This window comes from Peromyscus leucopus, chromosome 16_21 (genome assembly GCF_004664715.2).
Source record: "Peromyscus leucopus breed LL Stock chromosome 16_21, UCI_PerLeu_2.1, whole genome shotgun sequence".
Lineage (NCBI taxonomy): Eukaryota > Metazoa > Chordata > Mammalia > Rodentia > Cricetidae > Peromyscus > Peromyscus leucopus.
The window spans coordinates 40372656-40382615 of NC_051084.1; positions in this window are offsets into that span (position 1 = coordinate 40372656).

Below are 9960 nucleotides of genomic sequence, written 5' to 3' on the forward strand. Positions count from 1 at the left end.
TCTGAATGTATATATCCTGGGTTCAGAACAGCAGGACATGGGGAGTAAAAAAATTATGTCTTTGTAGATACCCTGAATCCTGCTAGCCATCAGTAACCTCATGCTTATAGTTCAGTCAGTAACTTCAAAGGGCTACCTCACCCCTAGCTCCCTGGTCCAATCCTAAACTGCATGTAAACTTTCCTATAAAAACCCCTTAAGGGGGGCTGGAGAAATGGCTCAGAGGTTAAGAGCACTGACTGCTCTTCCAGAGGTCCTGAGTTCAATTTCCAGCAACCACATGGTGGCTCACAACCATCTGTAATGAGATCTGGTGCCCTCTTCTGGCCTGCAGACATACATGCTGTATACATAATAAATAAACAAATCTTTAAAAAAAAAAAAACCCTTAAAGTGAGTGCTCGGGGTGGTCCTCCTCCACCCGCTGTGTCAGATGTTGGACTCGTGGACCAAGTCCTGGGCTTGCTTGTTTTGTTATTAAAAAACCCTCTGTGTGCTTGCATCAGATATCAGCTCTGTGGTGGTCTTGCTTGGCAGTCTTGTGACCTGGGCACAACAGTGTCTCTGCCTGTAGACCTGTGTACCTACTTCCATGCAGCCTGTGTGTCAGTTTGTGTGTGTGCCTGTGCCAGCCTGTATTTGGCCCTTGCGTTATGGTGTGTGCCTTGGTGCCTGCCAGAGGCTGCCTGCCTAGTTGCCTGTATGCTAGTAAATAAACTATGCCTTACCTTACTTCAATTGCTCATATTCTCTTCAACTGTCCAGCCTCCTGAGACCCTTTGCTATTCTTGACATCAGAGATCAGACCTCACAGAGCTTGCCTGGTTGTTCTCTTCTATCACGTTCCACATGATTTTTTTTGAGGCAGAGTCTCTCCTTGGAGCTGGAGCTCTGTGGCGGTCTTCTCGACCAGCGAGAAAGAACGACCACCACTCAAGGATTCTTCTCAAATCACACTTTATTGGAGAGCCTTTTGATTAAGGGAGAGCTGGAAGCGAGGGGCCCCGAGCACTAAAAGCGGCTGCTTATATAGGGAAAAGAAGCACGGATCGCTCCTTGACTGGCTGAAATTAGCTTGCCACCACCAGGCACCACAGGATTGGCTAGGGACCAATATATAGCTTGCGCATGTGCAAAGCCGAGGCGCATATTTCATCAAAAGCATTGTCTTATAAGTAATAAATCTTCAGAATGCAAGGAAGTCGGCGCCATCTTATAATGGCGGTTGTCCCGGCTCCCTGCAGAGCTCATGTTTTTGTTTGCTTGGGTTTTCTAAGCTGGCGTCACTGAGCCCCAATGGTCCTACTGTTTCTGCTGTCACCCCTTTACAGATACGTGTGAGACCATGGCAGGCTTGTTATGTGGGTGTTGAAAACCCAACTCAGGATCTTATGGTACTACGGGCCAGTGCCCTTATCCATCAAGCCATCTTTCCAACTCCAGCCTTTGGTTTCTTAAGACAGATTTCACTCTGTGACTCAAGGTGACTTCAAACTCAAGATAAACTCAAGAAACTGTGATGTTCTAATTCAACAAAATTTATAGAAACTCAATTCAGTAGGAGCAGTGGAAAGCTATGGTAGTTAATCCAGTGGTGGTGTCTCTTGTTCTGCAGCTGTCTCATGGAAGAACTTCCAGTGACCTTGGCAATCCAGAAGTAGCTCACATCTGGCACAGGTCTCTGGGGTAGGGGGGCTATTTGAGGTTTTGACAGTCACCCCTTTAGATCTTGTAAGTCTATATCGCCATGCGGCAGTGACACTTGTTTCCTTACTTCCAACTCCCACTGTGCATGAAGGGCCCTAACAAAGCAGTTGGTGAGGGTGGAGTCATCACAGATCGATGGAAGCTGTTCCAGAAGTTCAGGAGATGAAAGGCAGGCAACCATTAACCTCAGCTTCCTAGACCTGAAGACGATACTGGGTAGGCGTGTCAATCAGTACCTTCCAATGGCTCGTGTCATCCATGGCTCAGAAAGTCCACCCCAAGGAGCAATAACCCCATGAACTCCAGTTCTCAGCATCCTTCCCCAATCGCCAACACACATCTCTTGCTTTAGAAGAGACAGACAATTATTCCTCCTCCTTCTCCTTAGCTCCAGATTGACAGCTTCCACAGCCCAAAGGGAAGTCAGAGAGAGCCTTGCCTTTGCCTGGGGGCCTGAATTCATTTCCGATGACAGAACAATTTATGTTCCAAGGCACCGGCACAAACAATGGAAAAGCCTGAAGCGAATAGAAACAATCAACAAGGTCAATGGGGAGAGTCAAGGGAGGAGGGCACAAAAGACAGACTATTAACCAGTCGCGCCCCAGGGCCACAAAGACTGCATGTCCCGAGGTGCACTGGCAGCTGAGCAATGGCATCAGACAACGCACACTGTGGAAAAACAGATTTCAATGGAGCAGCCCAGATAAGTCACTCAACAAACAGATGAGCAAACAATTGCAGGACATCAATATCTGGACTGGCTGTAACATCTCTCTACAGTCCAGTTTTAAAACAGTTACGAGAGAAGTATAGAAATAAGAAAGTGTGGTACACACACACACACACACACACACACACACACACACACACAAGAAATTAGGCAACAGAAACCACCTTTGCAGAGGCTGAGATGATGATAAAACAGACAAGCAAAGATTCCAACATAACTATTATAAATATTTTTTCGGAGATACACAGTGGGACTGCAGAGATGGCTTAGCAAATTTGAGGGATTGCTGCACAAGCATAAGGACCTGAGTTCGAATCCTCAGAACTCACATAAAAATCTGGGCATGGCTATGTTCCTATGACCCCAGCACTGTGGGGCAGGCAGAAATGGGGGTGGGGTCCCTAGGCTTTCTAGCCATTGACCTAGCTCCAGGTTCGGCAAGACAGCCTGTCTCAGAGGAATAAGATGCAGAGTCATAGAGTAGAATACTTGACTCTTCCAGCCTCCATGCAGACATAGGCATATGTGTCCCCCATTATGTACATTACAGAGAGAGAGAGAGAGAGAGAATTAAAAATAAGAGAGCTACAAAGAAAACTATGCTTAAAGATTAAAGAGAGGTAAGATGAAAAATGCCTCATTAAATAAAGAATGTCAATAAGGAGACAGAAGTTATTTTATTAAATCACAAATTTCAGTGCTGTGGTTGGAAGATATACACGAAATGAGAAACTCAGGATGGGCTCATAGTATGTTGAACTGACAATAGAATATACTTTAAGACTGGGAGAAATTTAGTAATTCTGATTGATTAAAAACATTAGGGAGAAAGCATGATGAAAACCAACAGAGACTCAGAAAAAGTTGAGGCCCTATTAAACTCATCAGCATACACAAAATGAGAGCACCTAGAGATAGAAATAAAAAAGGAACAGGAAAAAAATGTGCACAGAAATAATGGCCACAAAACCCCCAAATTGGATTCCACTAATCTATACATAAGAAGCTCTGTGAACTTCGAGGAAGATGAAGAAAACAAGGAACCATATTCCATCAGTAAGTCGAACTATTAAACATCAAAGAAGGAAACCTTGGAGTCAGGAAGAAAAACTGAATCGTCATCAGGTGTAGTGAATCCAGAAACCATCATTCATTAATTCTCCTCAGAAACAACAGAGTCGAGAGAGCGGTGGGATGCTGCCGTCAAAATGATGAAGGAGAAATACCTCCAGCCGGTAATCACAGCCAGAAAGGGCATCACTCAAAAACAGAGCAGAAGCCGGCAGTACACAGGCCACGGAGGCTTTCAAGGGTAAGGTTGCCTCTGCAAGATCCTCCAGCGGTGGGAACGCGACAGCACGTGATCATCAGAGCCATCAGAGACACCGCGTGGGCACTGAACGGCCACATAAAGTGAACTTCGGATAATAATGACGTTCCAGTGCAGAGTCCCCAGCTGTGACTATTGTAGGGCCATGGTGGAGGACACAGCCTTGTGGGAGGCTGTGTGTCTGTGGGGGCAAGGGCTTGACAGGAAATCTCTCTGTGTGTTTTCCCCTCTACTTTGCCGTGAACCTAAAGCTGCCCTAAGAATCAGTTTTCGAAAATGTGAAAAACAAAGTGAGACAAAAACCCCCAAGCTTGAAATGATTAGAGGAAAACATTTCAAAACAGCCCTAGGCAAGTATTTCTGAAAATCTCTCCAGTGGGTAAGGAAATAATAGCAAGACCTGGAAAATGGAATTGTATAAAATTTAAATACTTCTGCTGACCAGCTTGACCACATGAGTTTGAGCCATGAAAGTCATGTGATAGGAGAGAGTTGACTCCTTCAAGTTGTGATCTCCACCCACTCACTATTGGCACATGGGTACACACGTGCATGCACACACACAAATAAAATCTAATTAAATTAAAAATTTAAAGCCTAAAAATTATTAGGGATAACAAAACAAACCAGTAGACAATAGAGTGGAGAGACAGCAAACACAAGAATGGAAATTCCAGCTATTTATCCAATAGGCATTAATATACACAATACATAAGGAACTCAAGAAAAATCAATCCCAAATAATTCAGTCAATCCATATGCAAATGAATTGTGAACCCTTTTCAAAAGAAGTTAAAATGACTGATAAATACATGTTCAATATCCTTAGCCATGGGTGTTGTTTGTTTTTTGGGGGGACGGGACGCAGGTGGGAGAGATTCGTCCTGACCGTGGGGTGGGCAGGACCGGAGAAAAGCTTCCTGCTACAATGGGGGAAATGCATATTAAAACTACAGTGAGACCTCCCACGCCCTCCCCGAACCCTAGTCAGAATGGCTACTACCAAGAGAAAAGACAACAAGTACTGGTGAAGATTGAGGCAAGATAGAAAGTTTTCTATATTGTTGTGAGAAAGCAAATTAATCCAGATGCTGTGGAGATGAATATGGAGGCCCCAGGATATGAACTCAAAGGTACTAAAGTCAACATGCCAGGGATACCAGCCACATGCTCATACTTGTCATGGTGCTGTTCAAGTCAACATGCTAGGTATCTTACTTAGTGTTTCTATTCCTGTGAAGAGCCACCATGACCACACCAACTCTTTTTTTTTTAATTTTTATTTTTTTATTTATTTTTAAATTACACTCATGATATTCATTACTTACACTCATGATATTAATCACATTTGTGGTATTCATAGATTACATTCGCAGTATTCATTCAATTATATATATATTTAAATTTTAAATGTCGAATGTCATTTCTTGAAGGGGGTAGGAGGTCTTAAATATAGGCTTACAGCACAACGGGAAGACCCCGAAGGGCAGAAGTTCGTTACTGATGTTTTACAATCTTGCATCTAAGCTGTTAACACCCATTATTCAGGATACACAGACAAGGAACTTCCCGTAAGCATTCAGGAGGGTGGACCCTGGCAGGAAATTAGCACAGGGAGGATATCAAGGTCAAGGTCCGAAAGCAAGGCAACAGTTACCCAAAACAGGGGTCAGGGCCCTACAGGTCCGCCTTTTATTAAAAAATGAACTTCTGACTTGGGTTGCGTGGGATGTCAGCAGGTCACCTTACCCGTCATGGAGATGCCTGCCCAGGCCACACAGGTGCTCTGTCTTAGGTTGGTGAGCGCCCCCCAGGCATTACCCATCTCTGAATACTCATTATCATACTGGCTCAATCGTGTGTGAGCTGCATAGTTAATTGTTGCCAAAGATCTCAAAGTGGCACTGGGCTTGCAATCTGTGTGTTCGATACAGAAAAGACCAACAAAGGTCCTATCTCACCCATAGCCAGTAGGCTAAAGGCAACTGAGCCATTCCCTTCCTTAATGAGCCATACTGTACGTTGGAGTCCTAGTATCCCAAAAGCAACTGGAACTTGAGTTTATAAATTTATAATTTTCAAAGCCAATTGAGATGTATATAACTACTGAATTAAATTTATCTTGCCCAATAGAATAAAAGATTAACTAACTGTGGTAGCTACTTTTGTTGCCAGGGTCTCCACCGTGCTAGCTGTAGTAAGCAATTACGAAATGGTAATCCCAGAAACAGTAGCAGCGGTGTGCACCATTGTTATAACAGCAACAGCAGCAGCAGCAATGTCAAATTCTCTTCTGGATTGTGTGGACATTCACTGGCATGGATACAACTCCAGTAACACGAACCACCAAGGCCCATTTTTCTTGATCCCAGCATGACTTTGGCTGGCAGCTCTTCTGGAGAATCCATTCTCATGGTTACAGTTCCTAGGCTTACATTAATGCTTGCCAAAGCTGGCCATATTGGGCTCTCAATCTCCATTGGCATCAGAAGGGTAGATTTTTTCATGAAGACCCACTAGGTCTCTGTCATGTTGGGCTTCAGCAGCAGCCACAGGGCAAGTTCAGTGCTCAGGAATCCAAAGAGGAACCTCATTGTCCTGAGGAAAGACACAAACCAAACTCCGGGACCATACCAACACTAGATCAGGTCTCATCCACATGCTAGTAGAAAGATCCTTCTATTACTCCAGAGGGTGATTTGCAACAGGAGCCCTCCAGTGCTTATCTGCATTGGATCCTCCAGCAGAATCCACCGATAAAAAAATTTAAAATATATAAAACAAGGGAAAGAATAGGAATGATGAGTCCCTAGTTCTCACTTTTTTTAACTTTAGTAAAATGTTTGTTTGTTTAATATTTCAAAAATTTCTTTTATTTTTATTTATTTTTTATTGTTTAAAATTAATTTATTTATTTTTCTATTATCAGCTTGATAGAGTATGTATTCTTATCTCAATAGTGAGATGTTTCATTGAGGCTTGCTCAGTAATTGAGTAAAACCGAAATTTATTATAAGCCACAGTCATCCTAGGGACCTCCATGCTATATATATAGCCTCCATGGTTCTGTGGGTTGTAGTCTGACTGTTCTTTATTTTATATCTAGAATCCATTTATGAGTGAGTACATACCATGTTTGTCTTTCTGGGTTTGGGTTACCTCACTCAGGATGATTTTTTCTAGTTCCATCAATTTGCCTGAAAATTTCATGCTTTCATTGTTTTTCTCTGCTGAGTAGTACTCCATTGTGTATATGTACCACATTTTTTTTCATCCATTCTTCAGTTGACAGGCATCTAGGTTGTTTACAGGTTCTGGCTATTACAAACAGTGCTGCTATGAAAATAGCTGAGCATGTATCTTTATGGTATGAATCAGCATTCCTTGGGTATATGCCCAAGAGTGGTATGGCTGGGTCTTGAGGTAGTACGATTCCTGATTTTCTGAGAAACCGCCATACTGATTTCCACAGTGGTTATACAAGTTTACATTCCCACCAACAGTGGAGGAGTGTTCCCTTTGCTCCACATCCTCTCCAACATTGACTGTCATTGGTGTTTTTGATCGTAGCCATTCTGACAGGTGTAAGGTGGTATCTCAGAGTCGTTTTGATTTGCATTTCTCTGATGATTAAGGATGTTGAGCATTTCTTTAAATGTCTTTCAGTCATTTGTGATTCTTGTTTTGTGAATTCTCTGTTTAGCTCTTTAGCCCACTTTTTAATTGGACTGTTCAGTATTTTGATGTCTAGTTTCTTGAGTTCTTTATATACTGTGGAGATCAATCCTCTGTCAGATGTGGGGTTGATGAAGATCTTTTCCCATTCTGTTGGCTGTCTTTTTGTCTTATTGACTGTGTCTTTCACCCTGCAAAAGCTTCTCAATTTCTAGAGGTTCCATTTATTAATTGTTGTGCTCAGGGTCTGTGCTGTTACACCAACTCTTGTAAAGGAAAATATTTCATTGGGTCTGGCTTACAGTTCAGAGGTTTAGTCCATTATTGCTATGGTGGGAAGCCATGTGGTAGTGTGTAGGCAGACATGGTGCTGGAGAGGTAGCTGAGAGTTCTACATCTGGATCAGCAGGCAGCAGGAAGAGAAACACTGGGGCTGGCTTGAGCATCTGAAACCTCAAAGTCCACCCCCCTACCATGACACACTTTCTCCAAAAAGGCCACACCTCCTAATAAGTGCCACTCCCTATAGGCCTATGGGGGCCATTTTTATTCAAACCATCACACTAAGGAATACCACATGACCATATTTGTCATGGTGCTGTTCACAATAGCCAACCTGTAGAATGAGAAGATGAGTGGATAAAGAAATATGGTCTGTACACATAGTGGGGTTTTATTTAGCCATAAAAAACAGAAATCATGTTGATTGGAGGAAAATGGATGGGACTGGCAATCACTTAAGCAAAATAAGCCAGACTCAGAAAGACAAATGTCACATGTTTCTACTCGTATGTGGGACCTAGAAAAAAATAAAGGACATAAGAGTAGATTGGAAGTGTTCAGGAAGAATAGGGGGGTTAGGGTGATGTTCAAGAGGGCAGTGGGGCTAAATATAATAAAAGTGCATTCATTATATTCACGTATGAGATTGTCATAATGAGACATGTTACTTTCTACAACTAATATACATCAATAATAAAACAGCAAGTTAATATAAAACTTTGGTGCACTTGTTGCTGCTGTTGTTTTGATCTCACTATGTAGACCAGGCTGGCCTCAAACTCACAGAGATCCACCTGCCTCTGCCTCCTTATCTATTTGGGATGGTGTGTATCTGTTTGTGGAGACCGGGGGACGATTTGTGGGAATTGCTTCTCTCCTTCTTCCACATGGGTCCAGGGACTTGTCAGCAAACACCTTTACCTGGGGAGCCATCTTGCCAGCCCCAAACACTCCTTTTTACAATGAAAATAGTATTGCTTTGGTTCCATACAACTTCAATAAAGCAAATTTCCTTATGTAAATAAAGAAAAAATCATATAAATATTTTGGGTCTCTCAGTGTATGCAGTAGTTGTGTCTACATTAATCAATGAACAATAGCAGTATGTCTTAAATGATCTACATGGCCAGGCAACAGTGGTGCACACCTTTAATCCCAGCACTCGTGAGACAGAGCCAGGCGCATCTCTGTGAGTTTGAGGTCAGCCTGGTCTACAGAGCGAGATCCAGGACAGGCACCAAAGCTACACAGAGAAACCCTGTATCGAAAAACCAGTGTGTGTGTGTGTGTGTGTGTGTGTGTGTGTGTGTGTGTGTGTGTGTGAGAGAGAGAGAGAGAGAGAGAGAGAGAGAGAGAGAGAGAGAGAGAGAGAGAGAGAGAGAGAGCTACATACCTTAATTCAAAAATAGTTTGTTCGGGTCTAGAATTATAGAGTACAGTAGCTGGAATCCCACATACTCAGGAGATTGAGGCAAGAGAATTCCAAGTCCAATCCTGTCTAAAATGAAAATTTATCTGGAAATGTGGGTCAGTGGTAGTGTGTTTGCCAAGCATGTATGAGGTCCTAGGTTCAACTGCAAACAAACAAACTTTGATGTTAAAAACTTAATGCAGGAGCTGTGTTATGGACACATCATTTGGTAGAGGCTCTATAACTCTGCATTTTGATTACTTGTGGTTTTCTGTAATGGTCTCCATCTGTCGCAAAGAGAGGTTACCCTGATGAGGGGTGCCTGAGGATAAATACTTACATTTATTTAGAAATTAATAAATATTTATTAATTTAGGAATTATGCCGATTTAGTGAAGTGATGGTTACCAAGATCCATGACTTCACTAGCCCTGGGTTTTAAGAGAAAAAATTGAGTAGAGGACTGGGAGATGGCTCTGTGGATAACGTTCTTGCTGTGTGAGTGTGACACTGGTGTTTTGAACCCCAGCACACCAAAAAAGCTGGGAGGGTGAGTGGCCTATGTGTCAGCCAGCTGCCAGGGTACAGAGACAAGATATCTCTAGGGCAAGTTGGCCATCTAGACGAGTGAAATCAGTGAGCTCTGGGTTCAGTGAGAGACCCTGGCTAGCTCAACAAAGTGGAGAATAATCCAGGTCGATTCCTGACATCAGCCACTAGGCTTCACATTCTTGTGTTCACATGTGCAAGCACACCCATACATACATATGTTCACATACACATGAACACACTTGCACACTCATCACACATGCATGTGCCAAA